The sequence below is a fragment of the Acinonyx jubatus genome, chromosome D4, assembly GCF_027475565.1.
Source record: "Acinonyx jubatus isolate Ajub_Pintada_27869175 chromosome D4, VMU_Ajub_asm_v1.0, whole genome shotgun sequence".
In the NCBI taxonomy this organism is placed as follows: domain Eukaryota; kingdom Metazoa; phylum Chordata; class Mammalia; order Carnivora; family Felidae; genus Acinonyx; species Acinonyx jubatus.
Window position 1 is genome coordinate 80,901,032 of NC_069391.1, and position 16,351 is coordinate 80,917,382.

The 16,351-nt window shown below is 35.6% G+C and overlaps 1 protein-coding gene across 3 annotated transcripts in view; it reads right to left on the reverse strand.

The window, feature by feature from the left end:
• Positions 1 to 16,351, reverse strand: part of MAMDC2 (MAM domain containing 2) — a 401,951-nt gene that overhangs the window by 380,231 nt on the left and 5,369 nt on the right. The window lies entirely within an intron of this gene.

The window sequence follows — 16,351 nt, forward strand, 5'->3', positions numbered from 1 at the left end:
ATTATGTTATATGCATATATGTTATATGCTAAGTTATAGGCAACCTGACCTTTCTGAGATATTCTATCACATAAAGCAAGATACCCCAGAATTTATATAGCTTTTTTTTTTCAAAGTTCAAAACTAGAAAGGTAGTCTACTTTTTCCTGGTCATAGGGAAAGCCATCCTTAGGCATACTATTTCTTAACTCCTCATCTTGGAGGGATATTCATAGATAAAAGCTTTCCCAGTGTAGCAATTTGGAACCAAGTATGTAAATCAAAAATATTTAGCAATTCTGTCTCTGTGTTTTTTATTAATACATATTGTCCCTGTTATGACTTCCCTTTTGCTGGGATTATTACAGACTGAAGAATGAGCACGATTCTCCATATGGCATAAAGAACTATGTTCAAGGGGTAAAATTAAGCCATCTGTGGTGGTGTTCATATTCTTCCTTTAAATTGGTCCTTTTAATGGTAAATCATTAAAATATATGAACATATTTCACCTTCACTGGATTTCTTCACCACAAACAAAACTGTGTGTAACCTGCACTGGTTACAAACTCCTTTTTAGTTTTTACTTTTTGATGGATTTTGATGACCACACACAGTCACTCCTCCTTCAAAAGCAAAATGCAATAACAGTAAATAATAATATCATCAATTGTACATGTATTTCTTGCCATAGAAAAGCTGAAAATATCATTACAGGCTTTTATATGTTTTTTTTCCTTCCAACTGGTTTCTGTTAAATCTTGGAAATGAACAGAAGGCTGAATTATTAATTCCTCATTCATTCCCAAAGTGATGAAGTTGTTGCTGCTGAGAGATACTTAAGGGAACATAATGCATACAAGGTCATGTTATTAAATAAAGGCACTTAGAGAACTGACACAAAGTCGACAATCAATTAAAATACATGCTGAATGGATGAATGGGTAAATACATGAAGTGGAACTGTGGTTCCTGAATCCAGCTTTTGACTTTTTTTATTCTTGAGAAGAAGTATTTTTTGGACATTTCAACATGTTGCAATGTTATAGTGGATCAGTGGGACAATTACAAAAGGTATAATATACACATAATGGGAATGTCAGAAAGGGAAGAAAGAGTGAAAGGAACAACAGAACATAGGTTTGAAGTAATAATGGCTGAGGATTTTTCAAAATTAATGACAGACACCAAACCACAGATACAGAAGGCTCAGAGAACACTATGCAGGATAAAAAAAAATTTACATCTTGGTATATCATATTCAAACTGTAGAGAATCAAAGACAATGACAAAATCCTGAAAGAAGCCTACCTTAACTTAGAGGAGCAATGATAAGAATTACATTGTACTACTCTTCAGAAACCATGCAAGAAAGATGAGAGTAAAGTGAGATATTTAGAGTACTGATAAAAACCACCAATCTATAGAATTCTGTAGTCAGAGGGGCGCCTGGGTGGCTCAGTCAGGTAAGCATCTGACTTCGGCTCAGGTCATGATCTCGCAATTTGTGAATTCAAGCCCTGCGTTGGGCTCTGTGCTGCCAGCTCAGAGCCTGGAACCTGCTTTGGATTCTGTGTCTCCCTCTCTCTCTGCCCCTCCCCTGCTCACGCTCTGTCCCTCTCTGGCTCTCAATAATACATAAATGTTAAAAAAAATTTTTTTTAATAGAAAGGAATTCTGTAGTGAGAGAAATTATCTTTCAAAAGTGAAGGAGAAGTAGAAGAAGTAGAGAAGAAAAATGACATAGGTCAGAAACTCAGATGTACGTAAAGTAGGAGCCTTAGAAAAGTAACAAGAGTAACATAAAATCTTTTTCTTATTATTTGATCTAACAGATAACAGTTTGTTCAATATAATAATGGCAACAGTATATTAGGTGATTATCACTTACAGATAAGTGAAATGAATAACAGCAACATTATAAGGGACAGGAGGAAGGAACTGGGAATACACTGTTATGAGGTACTTGAAGCAGTATGTTACTTGAAAATAGACTTGGATTAGTAGTAAATGTATACTGCAAACTCTAGAATAACCACCAAAAAAAAGTTTAAAAAGAAGTATAATTGATATGTGTTATGGGCTGAATTATGTCTTTCCCCAAATTCATGTGTTGAAACTCTAAAGCTTAGTACTTCAGAATGTGACTATATTTGGAGATAGGGCCTTTAAAGACAAAGAAAGAGAAAAGTGAATTAATGACTATGTGATTGTTGATAATAAATCAGCTAACATATGAATAGGTTATTTTTTCATGTCCACAGGCACTATTGTAAGAAATCCTGATCTAATATAGGAAATAGAATCCTAGAACCTTAGAAATGTATACTACCTTTTTGGAAGTTTAAGGTGTCATTAACTGACACCCACATAGTTTGATAACAGACACTTAGGGGTAAAATATATAAATTATCACATCTCATGCCAATTGAAAAAAACTAAAACAGTGATTTTTTTTTAAGCATGTCTTATAATGAAACTTTGGTATACATAGTGAGTTTAGGGGACTGCCAATTATGTGAACTGTTATGAAAACCAGGAGATCAACCCAGAAGGGTGAATGGATGTTTACTAAGCATTTAACAAGTGCCAGGCACTGTGCTAAGTGCTTTCATTTAAATCAAGGTTTCTCAACCTTGGCACTTACATTTGAGGTTAATTTTTGTGAGGGGCTGTCCAAAAATAATTTTAAAAAGGTCAATGGTCTAAATATATCAAAAAAGATGGGGGCTGTCAGAGTGGATAAAAAGGCAAGACCCGGCTACATGTTGTCAACAAAATTACATTGGATCTTAATGGAGGAAAATGGATGCAAAGGTACTGAAACAAGGGGAAAAGGTAGATAATAGCTAACAGAGAAATGGAGAAACTCTTGAGAAGACTACGTGCGCCATAAGAACTGTGTGCCCAGTGCTTAGAATGGTGGCTGGAAAACAGTAGGTGCTCCACAAATATTCATTGCATTAACACATGAATTTGAAAATGTGAAAGACAGTCAGGAACCTAATGTATGTCATTATCCAACAACCACCACAAAATCAATCATTCGTTCACATGAAAAAATAAGCAAGTGTTATTCTTCCAAACAGCCCATTAAATGCTCCTGTGAGTTCACTTTGTGTTTTCTTCAGTTAGTGTTTCCTTAGCCTGCTTTGTATGAAACCCTTAGAAACAAAAAGAGAAATTAGAGAAACAGGATGTAGAAAGAAACCCTTTCAACTCGAATCTCCTTTTCTATTCTCTCTCTATATTCAAGTGTGGAAGAATGAAGGCAAGTGGTATGAAACAGAATTTTCTTCTGTATGAGTGATCTTAAAATACAGACACACACACACACACACACACACCACACCTCAAAATACTACATGGAGCATGTTCTAATCTTTTTTTTTTTTTTTTTTTTGCAGTGGGGTCAATCCAAATGCTGATAGAAAAGGAAAGAATCTCAGAATTCAAAACCAGTTTTCCCCACTCAGATAATTCATGTGTTTCCAAAGCCACATCTACCAGCAAAGAGCTATCTAGAATAACATAAATTGTCCTTGAACTTCTTCTTTTATCAGTTCTTGAAAGCTTGAAATAGTCTAGGCTATATAATTATGTATTCTAGAGAGCTAAGTTCTTATCTTCACGTCAATATATAAGAATGGACTGAGAGCTTGCTTCTAAACCCTGTGCTAGAATTTAAAAGGACAAGCCTAGGGGCACCTGGGTGGCTCAGTCAGCTAAGCAGCTGACTTAGGCTCAGGTCATGATCTCGTGGTTCATGGTCTGGAGCCCCCCATCAGGCTCTGTGCTGACAGTTTGGAGCCTGGAGCCTGCTTTGGATTCTGTCTCCCTCTCTCTCTGCCCCTCCCCCACACATGCTCTATTTCTCTGTCTCTCAAAATATGAATAAAAACATTAAAAATTTTTTAAATAAAAAATAAATAAAGGACAATCCTAGACTTTTTTTTAGCCATCTTATTTTTAAAATCTACATTTGGCTGCTAATAATATACAATTAACTCCCCCTTAAAAATAAAGGAATTAAATTGCATGGCACTGAGTTCCAATTCTGGTTTATAATTCAAAATGAAAAAGTCTTATTTACATGGTCAAAATGATGTCAGGGAGCAGTTTAGATTTTTCCAAATACAATTTCTGAAATACGAGTCTGAAATATATTTTGTGTAAACAAATTATATCTCCTTTATTAGTATGGTACTGATTGAAAGCTTTTAATGTTCTAATAGATAGATAAAACTTTTTATTTTCTCAATTTCCAAAGGAAGTCTTGACATGCAAATTAGATTTGATCTAAGTAAGATGGTAGGTAAGTGAAATTAATCTGATTTAGAAAATAAGTTTCCTGGGAGCCAGGTCTCTTTTGGTCATCGTCGTCAGCTCCACTGACATGCATGCATATAGCAGATACCCAACAAATGTTTGCTCACTTGAAATACTTGATCAAATGGATTGTTTATGTGAAAATGGATGCTGCTAACCATAAATGAACCCCATATTTTTATTGCATCAAGTTAAAAATATTACCTTAACAGTTCCAGCTGTTGAATAGAGTACTTGAAAGATACAAAATCACATTAAAATTAGTTCTACAATGCAGGTTTCCCACTAGTTAGACTGACTCTCCCTAAGTAACTAAATTTTTTATGTTTTAAAGAAAACTAAATTTTTTAAGTTTTAAAGAAGAATATAAAATTAATTTTTAAAGTGCTTTCACTTATTTTTCTTGATAGAAAAACACATATTTATGAAATAACACCTTTCTTATTGAAATGGAAGAGAGTTGTTAGCTCTTTTGAAGCCAGTAATAAAGACCCCTTTCATTCCTGATATTGGTATTGAGTTGGCACTATATCATGGACTTAACCTAAACATTTTATCAATGAGGAAAATGATTACAAGATGGCTTACATTAGTTGGTTCTATTACTGGGGTATGATCTGTTGGCTCAAATGTCTGTCATCAATGGTATCCAGAAACCTAATTCACTCTGATGCTGACAGAAATGCATGTGGACTCTTGGGGGCCCTGAAGTGCAATGTGGTCAGAACAACACTTGGTCAGAATTAAATCTTGTCAAAAATTTTGAGAGAAAATATCAAAATGAATGTATTTTAACTGAAATACATTTTTACATTTTATTTGAACTTTTGTATAAAGAACATATTCATTAGCATGGGATTAAATTTGCATAAGTAATACATAAAGTCATTTTAACTGGAGTGTATGAAATACAGGAAGTTTCAAGCAAATAATATTCATGAGACTGTATAATATTGTTAGTATTAATTAAGGCTATTTCTTTGCATTAATAAAGTGGCTATCGGTCAGCTTCCCACCTTGCATTAAAAATATAAAAAAGAATGAAATCTTGCCATTTGCAACAACATGAATGGACCTAAAGAGGCTTATGCAAAGTGAGATAAGTCAGACAGAGAAAGACAAATGTCACTTAATTTCACTTATATGTGGAATCTAAAAAACAAAACAGAAACAGACTCATAAATACAGACAACAAATTGGGGTTGCTAGAGGGGAGGGGCATGAGGGGATGGGTGAAATATATAAAGGGAATTAAGAAGTACAAAAAAAACAAGTCATGGGGATGTAAAATTCAGCTTAGGAAATACAGTCAATAATATTGTGATAACTTTACCGTGACAGATGGTAACTATCTTTATGATGTTGAGCACTGAGTCATATATAAAATTATGTTGTACACCTAAAACTAATATAACATTCTATGTCAACTGTACTTAATTTAAAAAAAGGAAGATACATGTGAACACAATGGCTTATGTGTTCAATTCAATATTCTTTGCTGTTAAGAGGCAAAAGAAATGGCAGGAAAATTTTTTTAAAAGTCTTACTATATTCAATATTTGTAATTTCTGTTCATTATAACTAAACTATAAAAACTATATTTTTTTCTAGCAAACTATTATCCACAAATATTCTATTTCTATGAGAAGTTTTCTGTCTATAAAACAGAAGATAGAATGTCCTTGTAAGTCTATCTCACAATAAATTTCCTCTGGATTAGTTTCCTATAAAGTAAACAAATTTAAGTGAATTAGCAAGACAAAATGTAATTAGGTATATCTGAGCCACAATGCATGTGCTGATGGTACTTTTTGTCACTCAGACTCAAACGGAATAAGGAAATACGAATTTCAGAATTCTAAATTATAGTTATCTTTACAATTATTCATTTTACCTTTAATGAAATATTTCAACACATTTTACAAATATAAATCAATTAACAATTCTTCTTATAATACTTCATTAATAACTACTAGAGTTACTTGGGTTAAAAATCCACAGTTGCTAAATCATTGCTTTTCTTTATTAAATTATATAGTAAAGAGACGTTACCTCTATATTTTTGCCCAAGGTTTTTGCATGATCCCATTTGTTGTTAAGAATGAAACATGTGGGACACATGGATGGCTCAGTGGGTTAAGCATTGGACTTTAGCTCAGGTCATGATCTCAGGGTTTGTGAGTTCAAACCCTGCGTGGTGCTCTGTGCTAATAGAGCGGACCCTGCTTGGGATTCTCTGTCTCCCCCTCTCTCTCTGCCTCTTCCCAGCTCTTGCATGAACGTGTGCGATCTCTTTCTCTCAAGACTCTCTCTCTCTCTCAAAAATAAATATTAAGAAAAACATAAAACATCTTTTCTGCATATAAAATATGCTGTCATAATGTACTCACAAAAATCAATTTGTGTTTAATTTCCAATTAGTGAACTATATCTAATGAATCCAAAAACACCTCAGGAAGGTCTGTTGTTATGAATTCCAGATAGAAATGTCTGCTGTTTTCACCTGGCATATGTTGAGAGCTAACTAAATACCTTATTGTCTTTTTTAAAGTTAAAAATCCATGAACTAGTGACTTATGGCCTAATGCCAAGTTTCTTTTTCATGTACATTTCAAATAAACCATTTTGCCAAATGACAGTAAGACTTCATAAACTTGGCAAACATGTAAGAGTAAAGACAAGGAAAAACCCAAAATATTTTTTTTTAATTTTTTTTTTAACGTTTATTATTTTTGAGACAGAGAGAGACAGAGCATGAACGGGGGAGGGTCACAGAGAGAGGGAGACACAGAATCTGAAACAGGTTCCAGGCTCTGAGCTGTCAGCACAGAGCCCGACGCAGGGCTCGAACTCACAGACCGTGAGATCATGACCTGAGCCGAAGTCGGACGCTTAACTGACTGAGCCACCCAGGCGCCCCAAAACCCAAAATATTAATCCTGTCTATAAAACATAGAATCCCTTATAAACCTGTAAAAAGTTAATATTTTCTTTACATATAATGCAAAACTAAACCTGAAACTTGCTTTGTTTCCATCTTAATGTAACAGTAACTATGTTTACTGTTTAAATAAAATATTGCTTCATAATTAATACTGTTTAATAACTTATAGTTTAAATAAAACAACCTATTTAAATTAAGTGTAACTATGCAATCCTTTGCCATAGATTTTTTTACCCTAGGAGTAGGCCTATAGCACACTGAGATTTTAAGGGGGTTAACAGCATAATTCTTCCTGTAAATGAGTTAATCCTAAAAGATAATTTAATTAAAAGGAACACTACAATTTCAGAACTACCAGAATAAAAGGCTGCCTAATGAAAATGTTCGTGTTCTTTAAAACTTTGTATACTTGTAGCACCCACTCTTCTAAAAAACAGTGAGTGATTCTATAGATATTTATAAATGACTTTCTGTGATTAATCTAAGTATTTAAAAAATGTCTTTTTAAGTTTCCATTCCAATCTTTGTCTCTTAAGGCAAAGAATAAGAGATTTCAGATAGTATTGTTATAGGTTTATACTCTAATGCAGACTTCTATTTCTAAAGTGGTGGGCTAGATTGTTCAATCTAATCTTCCAGCTGAAAATAACTGCAATGCTAAAGTTTAAAAAAATTTCCTCAAAGCACCAAAGAGCTGTCAAGAGACTAGAAACCAATAGGTCAAAAATCTAAGGGAAAGGGGAACCCAAATAGCTATAGCTAAGTGGAACACCTGACCTCCTTAGCCATGCTTGTCCTCAGGACACTTACTGATCCAGGTACATGCCCTTTGGTTTTGGCAGTCTCACCTGTAATGGGAATAGATGTCAAGACCAAGGGCCAAACCAAGATGAAGAATCAAATAGGATCTCAAAGGGACACGACTGATTAGAGTATGGATAAACCAGATGTAGACACACCCTTACCTCTCTCACTCATACTCATGGCACTCTGTGGAACATGGGAGAGAGTAAAAGAAAAATATCCTGAGAACTTAAGACCATAGGGTTGCTTTAAGACAGATTTTTTGTGAAAGGTTCATATTCGGGGAACCTAAGCTGTGATCTGGCTTAAGGTGGTGTCAGACTGGTGGTATACCAGGCACCTGAATTGAGCAAAAGTAAATCCTTCTATGAAAAAGGTATCTTTATCTCAGGCTTTAAAGAATCCCTTCAAAATATTTTCTCGTGAATGATAAGTCCACATGGAAACAGTATCATAAGTAACTAAAATAATAACTCAAACAGATATGTAAAGACTTCAGATATTGGAAATACTACATATAGTTATAAAATAAGTACAGTTATTCTATTTAAACAAAGAAAAAGATAACCCTGAAAATATCTGAGAGGAGCAGGTAACTCTAAAAAGAAACCTACCATATTTGTAAAACAGCTTCTAGAAATAAAAAAATGTGATAATGAAATCTAGAATTCTAAACATATTAAACATTACTAAATGGTGATTTAGAAGGAAAAGAGGAAAGAATAGGTAATATTTGAAGAAATATTGATTGAAAAACACCCCAAATTTGACAAAAATTATTAATTAATACATGAAAGAGACTCAACAAAACTCCAAGTGGGATAAATTCAAAGAAAGTCACAGCTAGGCACTTCATAATCCAAATGTCAAAAGACAAAAGAAAAACTTGAGGACAGCAAGAAAAAGGTTTTTCAATAGAATTAACACCTGATTTCTCATCAAAAAAAAAACACATAAGCAAGAAGATAGTGGGATAATATATCCAAATACTAAAAGAAAAAGAGTATCAACTAAGCCTCCTACATCCAGCAAAACCATCCTTCAAAAATTAAAGGGGGGAAAAAAGACATTCCCAGATAAAAACAGGATTGGTCACAAGCATATCTGCCACACAAGAAATATTAAGGGGAATCCTTTAGTCTGAAATGAAAAGACACTAGACAGTAACACAAATCCACATGAAGAAATACAGAGCAGTAGTAAAGACAACTGAATAGGTAAATAGGTAAATAGGAAAAATACAGTATAAGTGCATTTTAAATTTGGAATTCCTTTTTTATGTCTCCTATCTGATTTTTAAAACAACTGCATGAAGGAATGATTATAATCAGTGCTGATGGGCATACAATATATAAAGATGTAATATATGTAACACTAACAGCACAAAGGAGAAAGGAGGGAGTGAAAATATATAGGAGCCAAGATTTTGTACACTACTGTAAATTAAGTTGTTTTTACTATAAACTATATTGTTATAAAGCAAGATTTTAATTGTAATCCCTAGGAAACCCAACAAAAATGTAACTCAAAAAACAAATTAAAAAAGCTCATTAAAATGGTACACTGTATCTATTTTAATACAAATCAAGGAAATAATAGAGGAATAAATAATGATAGAGGAATAGAGGAATAGATTTGAAGACATAAGTAACTTGGTGGAGGGGAGGCATCTGGGTGGCTCAGTCGGTTAAAAGCATCCGACTTCAGCTCAGGTCATGATCTCACAGTCTGTGAGTTCGGGCCCTGCGTTGGGCTCTGTGCTGACAACACAGAGCCTGGAGCCTGCTTCAGATTCTGTGCCTCCCTCACTCTCTGCCCTTCCCCTGCTCACGCTCTGTCTCTCTCTGTCTCAAAAATAAATAAAAACAGTTAAAAAAAGACATAAATAACTTGAAAGGAAAAGGATAGGTGATCCCTTTCAAAATAACACCAGCAGTCTTCACAGAGCTAGAACAAACAATCTTAAAATTTGTATGGAACCAGAAAAGACCCTGAATAGCCAAAGTAATCTTGAAAAAGAAAACCAAAGCTGGAGGCATCACAATCCCTAGGCTTCAAGCAGTATTACAAAGCTATAATCATCAAGAAAGTATGGTACTGGCACAAGAAAGACACTCAGATCAATGGAACAGAATAGAGAACCCAGAAATGGACCCACAAATGTATGGCCAACTAATCTTCGACAAAGCAGGAAAGAATATTCAAGGGAATAAAGACAGTCTCTTCAGCAAATGGTGCTGGGAAAACTGGACAGGAACATGCACAAAAATGAACCTGGACCACTTTCTTTTCAAAAAATAATTTTTTTATTGTTTATTTTTGAAGAGAGAGAGAGAAAACAGGGGAGGGGCAGAGAGAAAAGGAGATACAGAATCTGAAGCAGGCTTCAGGCTCTGAGCTGTCAGCACAGAGCCTGATGTGAGGCTCAAACCCATGAACTGTGAGATCATGACCTGAGCCGAATTTGGATGCTTCACTGACTGAGCCACCCAGGTGCTCCTCATCTGGACTACTTTCTTACACCATACATAAAAATAAACTCAAAATGGATGAAAGACCTAAACGTAAGAAAGAAATCCATCAAAATCGTAGAGAAGAAAGCAGGCAAAAACCTCTCTGACTTCAGCCACAGCAACTTCTTAATCAACACATCTCCGGAGGCAAGGGAAACAAAAGCAAAAATGAACTATTGGGACCTCAGCCAAATAAAAACTTCTGCACAGCAAAGCAAACAATCAGCAAAACTAAAAGGCAACTGATGGAATGGGAGAAGATATTTGCAAACAACATATCAGATAAAGGGTTAGTATCCAAAATCTATAAAGAACTTATCAAACTCAACATCCAAAAAACAAATAATCCAGTGAAGAAATGGGCAAAAGACATGAATAGACACTTCTCCAAAGAAGACATCCAGATGGCCAACCAACACATGAAAAAAAAGGCTCAAAATCACTCATCATCAGGGAAATACAAATCAAAACCACAATGAGATACGACCACACACCTGTCAGAATGGCTAATGTTAACAACTCAGGCAACAACAGATGTTGGCAAGGATGCAGAGAAAGAGGATCTCTTTTGCACTGCTGGTGGGAATGAAAACTGGTGCAGCTGCTCTGGAAAACAGTATGGAGGTTCCTCAAAAAATTAAAAATAGAACTACCCTATGACCCAGCAACTACACTACTAGGTATTTATCCAAGGGACACAAGTGTGCTGTTTTGAAGGGGGCACATGCACCCCAATGTTTATAGCAATGCTATTAACAATAGCCAAAGTATGGAAACAGCCCAAATGTCCATCAAGAGATGAATGGAAAAAGAAGATGTGGCATATATATATATATATATATGTATATATATATATACACACACATATACATACATATACATATATACATATATATGTATGTATATGTGTGTGTATACACACACACACACACACACACACACACACACATACAGTGGAGTATTACTTAGCAATCAAAAAGAATGAAATCTTGTCATTTGCAACTAGGTGGATGGAACTAGAGGGTATTATGCTAAGTGAAATTAGTTAGAGAAAGACAAATATCATATGACTTCACTCATATGAGGAATTTAAGATACAAAACAGATAAACATATGGGAAGGGAAGCAAAAATAATATAAAAATAGGGAGGGGAACAAAATACAAGAGACTCTTAAATACAGAGAACAGGGGGCGCCTGGGTGGCTTGGTCGGTTAAGTGTCCGACTTTGGCTCAGGTCATGATCTCATGGTCCGTGAGTTCGAGCCACGCGTCGGGCTCTGTGCTGACAGCTCAGAGCCTGGAGCCTGTTTCAGATTCTGTGTCTCCCTCTCTCTCTGCCCCTCCCCTGTTCATGCTCTGTCTCTCTCTGTCTCAAAAATAAATAAACGTTAAAAAAAAATACAGAGAACAAACAGAGGGTTGCTGGAGGGGCTGTGGAAGGGGGGATGGGCTAAATGGGTAAGGGGCATTAAGGATCTACCCTTGAAATCACTGCACTATATGCTAATTTGGATGTAAATTAAAAAACAAATAAATTATAAAAAAAAGAAGGAAAAGAAAAGGATGGGAAATGATACACCACACAAATGGTATACAAAAGAGAACTGGAGTAGCTATACTAATACCACAAAAAAAATAGACTTTAAGACAAAATTTGTTACTAGAGACAAAGAAGGATATTTTATAATGACAAAAGGACTTATCTATCAAGAAGACATAACAATTTTTTTAATTTTTAAAAAATGTTTATTCATTTTTAAGAGAGAGAGAGAGAGAGTGAGCAGAGCCTGCTTGGGATTATCTCTCTCCCTCACCCTCCGCCCTTCCCCTTCTCCCTTTCTCTCTCAAAATAAATAGATAAGCTTTTAAAAAATTTATAAAAGAAAAACAATATATAAATTCCCATCCATTTATGTATTGCCCATGGTTGCTTTTATGCTACAACAGCACTCGAGTTGAGTAACTGGAATAGAGGCCATACAACCCCACAAAGTCTAAACTATGTTCTATTTAGCACTTTAAAAAAAGTTTGGAACTTCTGGTTTCAGCTACAAAATGTATACAGCTTGGAAGTCTTCACCTACATCTTTAAAACAAGACTAAAGGTAAACAAACTGAAAATAAATGACTTTTCTTAGACCCATCAGAGAATTAAGATCACAGGACAAACCATCACCCAGAAATCTGAGAGACAGCCAAACACAGAGAATCACAGCTGAGATCAGCTTATGTGGAGCAAAGATGGTGGAGTCTTAAACTGCTATGAATACTTAAGTGATAATCTTCACAAATCGCTGGACACTGAGTGTGTACCAGGTCAAGACTGAGAAGCTCCTTGGGGACCCAATCTTAGGGGAACCCAAAGACTCTTATGAGTTTTACCTCAAGGAACCCCACCAGGTTCTCATGGTAATGACCTCCCAAAATACCCACCCACTTTAAATTACCATTTTGAAATACACCCAAAGCATTCTCTGTAATAAAGGCCAACGCTCCAAGTAAAATGATGTTACCAGACCCTTACATGACCCAGGGAAGGGCAATTAGCCAACTCCAGCCCCTCTTGAAATCCTATTTAACCTAAGAGGAAAAAGATCAAAAAGCTAAGGAGCACTTCTGAAAGTGACAGCCCAAGAACTCAAGCCCACTAGAGACTGAGAGTCATTCATAAAATTACAGAACAATTCCTCTCCCACAACATCTTAGCGCCACATCAGCAGGGTTCCAGTAAAATCATAGCGGATTATAACTGAAAGAGTGTCCAGACACAAATTCTATGTAAGAAGGAATTCTTAGGGAAACCTAAGGAAATGCACCTGAGTAAATGGAGTCCTGTGGCCCCTACAGCTGTAGCTACAGCTATGACATGAAACACAGTCCAGCTCCTAACTACAAAAACAAAACCTCTTACTAAAGGCCTATTTCCCTCAGTTTCTATTGCCCCAGATATCACGTCCAGTTTTCAACAAAAGATTAGAAGTCATGCTAGATGGAAAGAAAACAAACCCTAGAATCTGAAGTGACAAAGCTAACACGAGAACCAGATTTGGTAAGGGGTGATGAAAATGTTCTGAATTACATAGCGGTGATGGTTTTATAACCTTGTGAGTATACTAAAAACAACTACATTTTACACGTTAAAAGTGTGAACTTTATGGTATGTGATTATCTCAATTTAAAAAGGGTTTTTAAAAAAGATTTAACATGATTTGTAACTTTTTCCAAAACAAAAGTTTTCCTGTATCATCCACACCCACTCAATTTGTGAAAATAACATTATAGAATAAATCTATGAGAATCACAATGGAATAAATTTTAAGAATTATGATTTTCATTGTATAGTTATTTGCTACCTATAACATTAACAATAAAAGAGTAAACATACTGTCTTTTTGCCACTCAATAAATATATACTTAATGTCTGCTTCATATAAGAAACTGTACTATGTTGTTGGGCTACAAAAATGAAGTTGACAATTCCATAAAACAAAATGAAAAGTGCCAAGCAAAGGCTACATAAAGTACAATGGACTTAAGAATATAGGAGAGTATTACCACCTGGGGTGATCAAAGAAGTCTTCATAATAGAGGTAGTATTTTAATTGGGTCTTTATTTATTCATTTAACCAATGTTGAAATGCTCATTATGCTCAGGTAATGTGCCAGGTGCTAGGAAAACAAAATTAAAAATGAAATGGATTCTCTCACTGTGTCATGAAATAAAACTCGAAATGTGTATGTACAAATATGTGTGCTTATTTACATATGTATGGATAACTAACTACAGTATAAAGTAATGAGAGCACTTTTGAAGAACGAGTGAATGTCAGCCAAGAAACATAAACCCTTTTAATGGCTCCCTGACGCCTTCCAGAAAAATTTCAACCGCAGAAATACGGCCTTGAGTTTCCTATGATTAAGCCTCTGACTAAATTCCTAGGTGACTTCCTCTACTGCTTCTTTATTACATCTATATTATGTGTTAGCTATTCTGTCCTTTCCTATTTTCCCCCCAACCTTTCCTTTCATCCCTCTATCCATTCATTTAAGTACTAATTGAGAGCCCACTACATGCAAGGTGAGGCACAGGGATACAACACCACACAGGACAAACAGGGTTCTAGCTCTTGTGGAGCTAATCTTCTATACAAGGGTAAAGATACTGAACAAATAAGACAACCATTAGTTACATGTGATATATGAGACAAGAATATACAAGTCTATGAGTATACAATGATAGTTTTAGTCCTTTCCTCTGAGGTATTTGACTTCATGTGTAGTAAGTAGCAAATACTCTATATTCCTTGGGAAGAATTTATATGACAGGGGATGGAAGATAAACCTTAAAACATTCAAGGGACTGAAATCATAGTGAAGTTGCTAAGAGTTCAGTCATCTGGGACATGTCAAAATATTTCTACCAAGGTGAAGGGCAAGTTGCTTCATCTTGCACACTCTGCCACTGAGAAAGAGACACATGGGTCACTTTGGATTCAGGAGGCAAGATATACTCCATGTGAATGTTCTAGTTTGAGTAATTTGCTGAGTAATTCATAGTTTTGAATGGACCCCAGAGCTTCCAGGAAAGCTGATCTTGGGCCATATGATCCAGAAGACCCAATAGCAGGGAGGAAAAAATCATGGCAATACCTTAAGGTTAGGGAAAAAGGCTTTTTCCCTAAGGTTTGGGGAAAAAGCCACCTATTCATCTTCTACAGATAAATATTACCCATTTGAGAAATAGTGCCAGGCTTGCTACTGGGCTGCCCGGGCTAAATACCTGATTCATGGTATACCAGATAACCATGCAACATGAGCTGTCCATAGTGAGCTGCCCAGTGTAGCATGTAGAAAACAAAAAGGATATAGAAAGGAAGAAAAACTGGAGCTAGGTAATAATGCTCATAGTTGACATTCAGGTGACCGCAATACTGAATCTGAAATCACTTTACAAACATTGTCAGGCCAGTAGAAGTTACTAGTTTGGTCTTCTTTTGGTTACTGAGACACGCTATGTAAGCTCTTTTCTTCTTAGTGCCTTCACACATATTGTTTCCACTGCTGGTGTGGCTCTTTCCCTGATTTTCACCGGGCTGGTTCCTTCTCATCTTTCATGTTTCAGCTTAAGTATCACCACACAGAACAGACTTCCCTGATCACATTTTCTAAAGCCATGCCCTTACCCCCACACTATTATCATCTATCATGGTACTCTGCCTTTCCCTTCTGTGCCTTGTATTACAGTTTGTTGTTATACATTTGTCTGTTTACTTGAATATTGTGTAGGTCTTCCATCAGACTGTAAGTCCCACAACAAGGCAAGAATAATGTCTGTTTTTCTCACCATTGTATACCCAACCGTTGACACAGCATCTTATACACAGCAACAGTCATTAAAATTTGTGGAATAAATAAGTGCAACTGCTTGGACTCTCATTCTTTCAGCAATGGTAGTCACCCTTCTCCATCTATAAACCAAACAGCCCATATTTTGCACTGGCCTTTTTGCACACCGATGGTGATTTGGGAGACTTACCAGAGAAATTAAAGTGCCTAAAGTCGGCAAAAATCGGGGAGTTACTCTATGGCATTTCTTCCTAAAACTTAGACAATGGGACTATACTTCTCTATAAATGCTATACTCAAGTAAGAACATAATTCAGTATTTAACAAAGAATGCTCATCATTTCCTATGGGTAATTTTGGCCTAACGTTAATTTTGACAAGTGTCAGCACTGGCTTAAAATAGGAAAACAAGAAGCAACTGAGAAATATGGTAT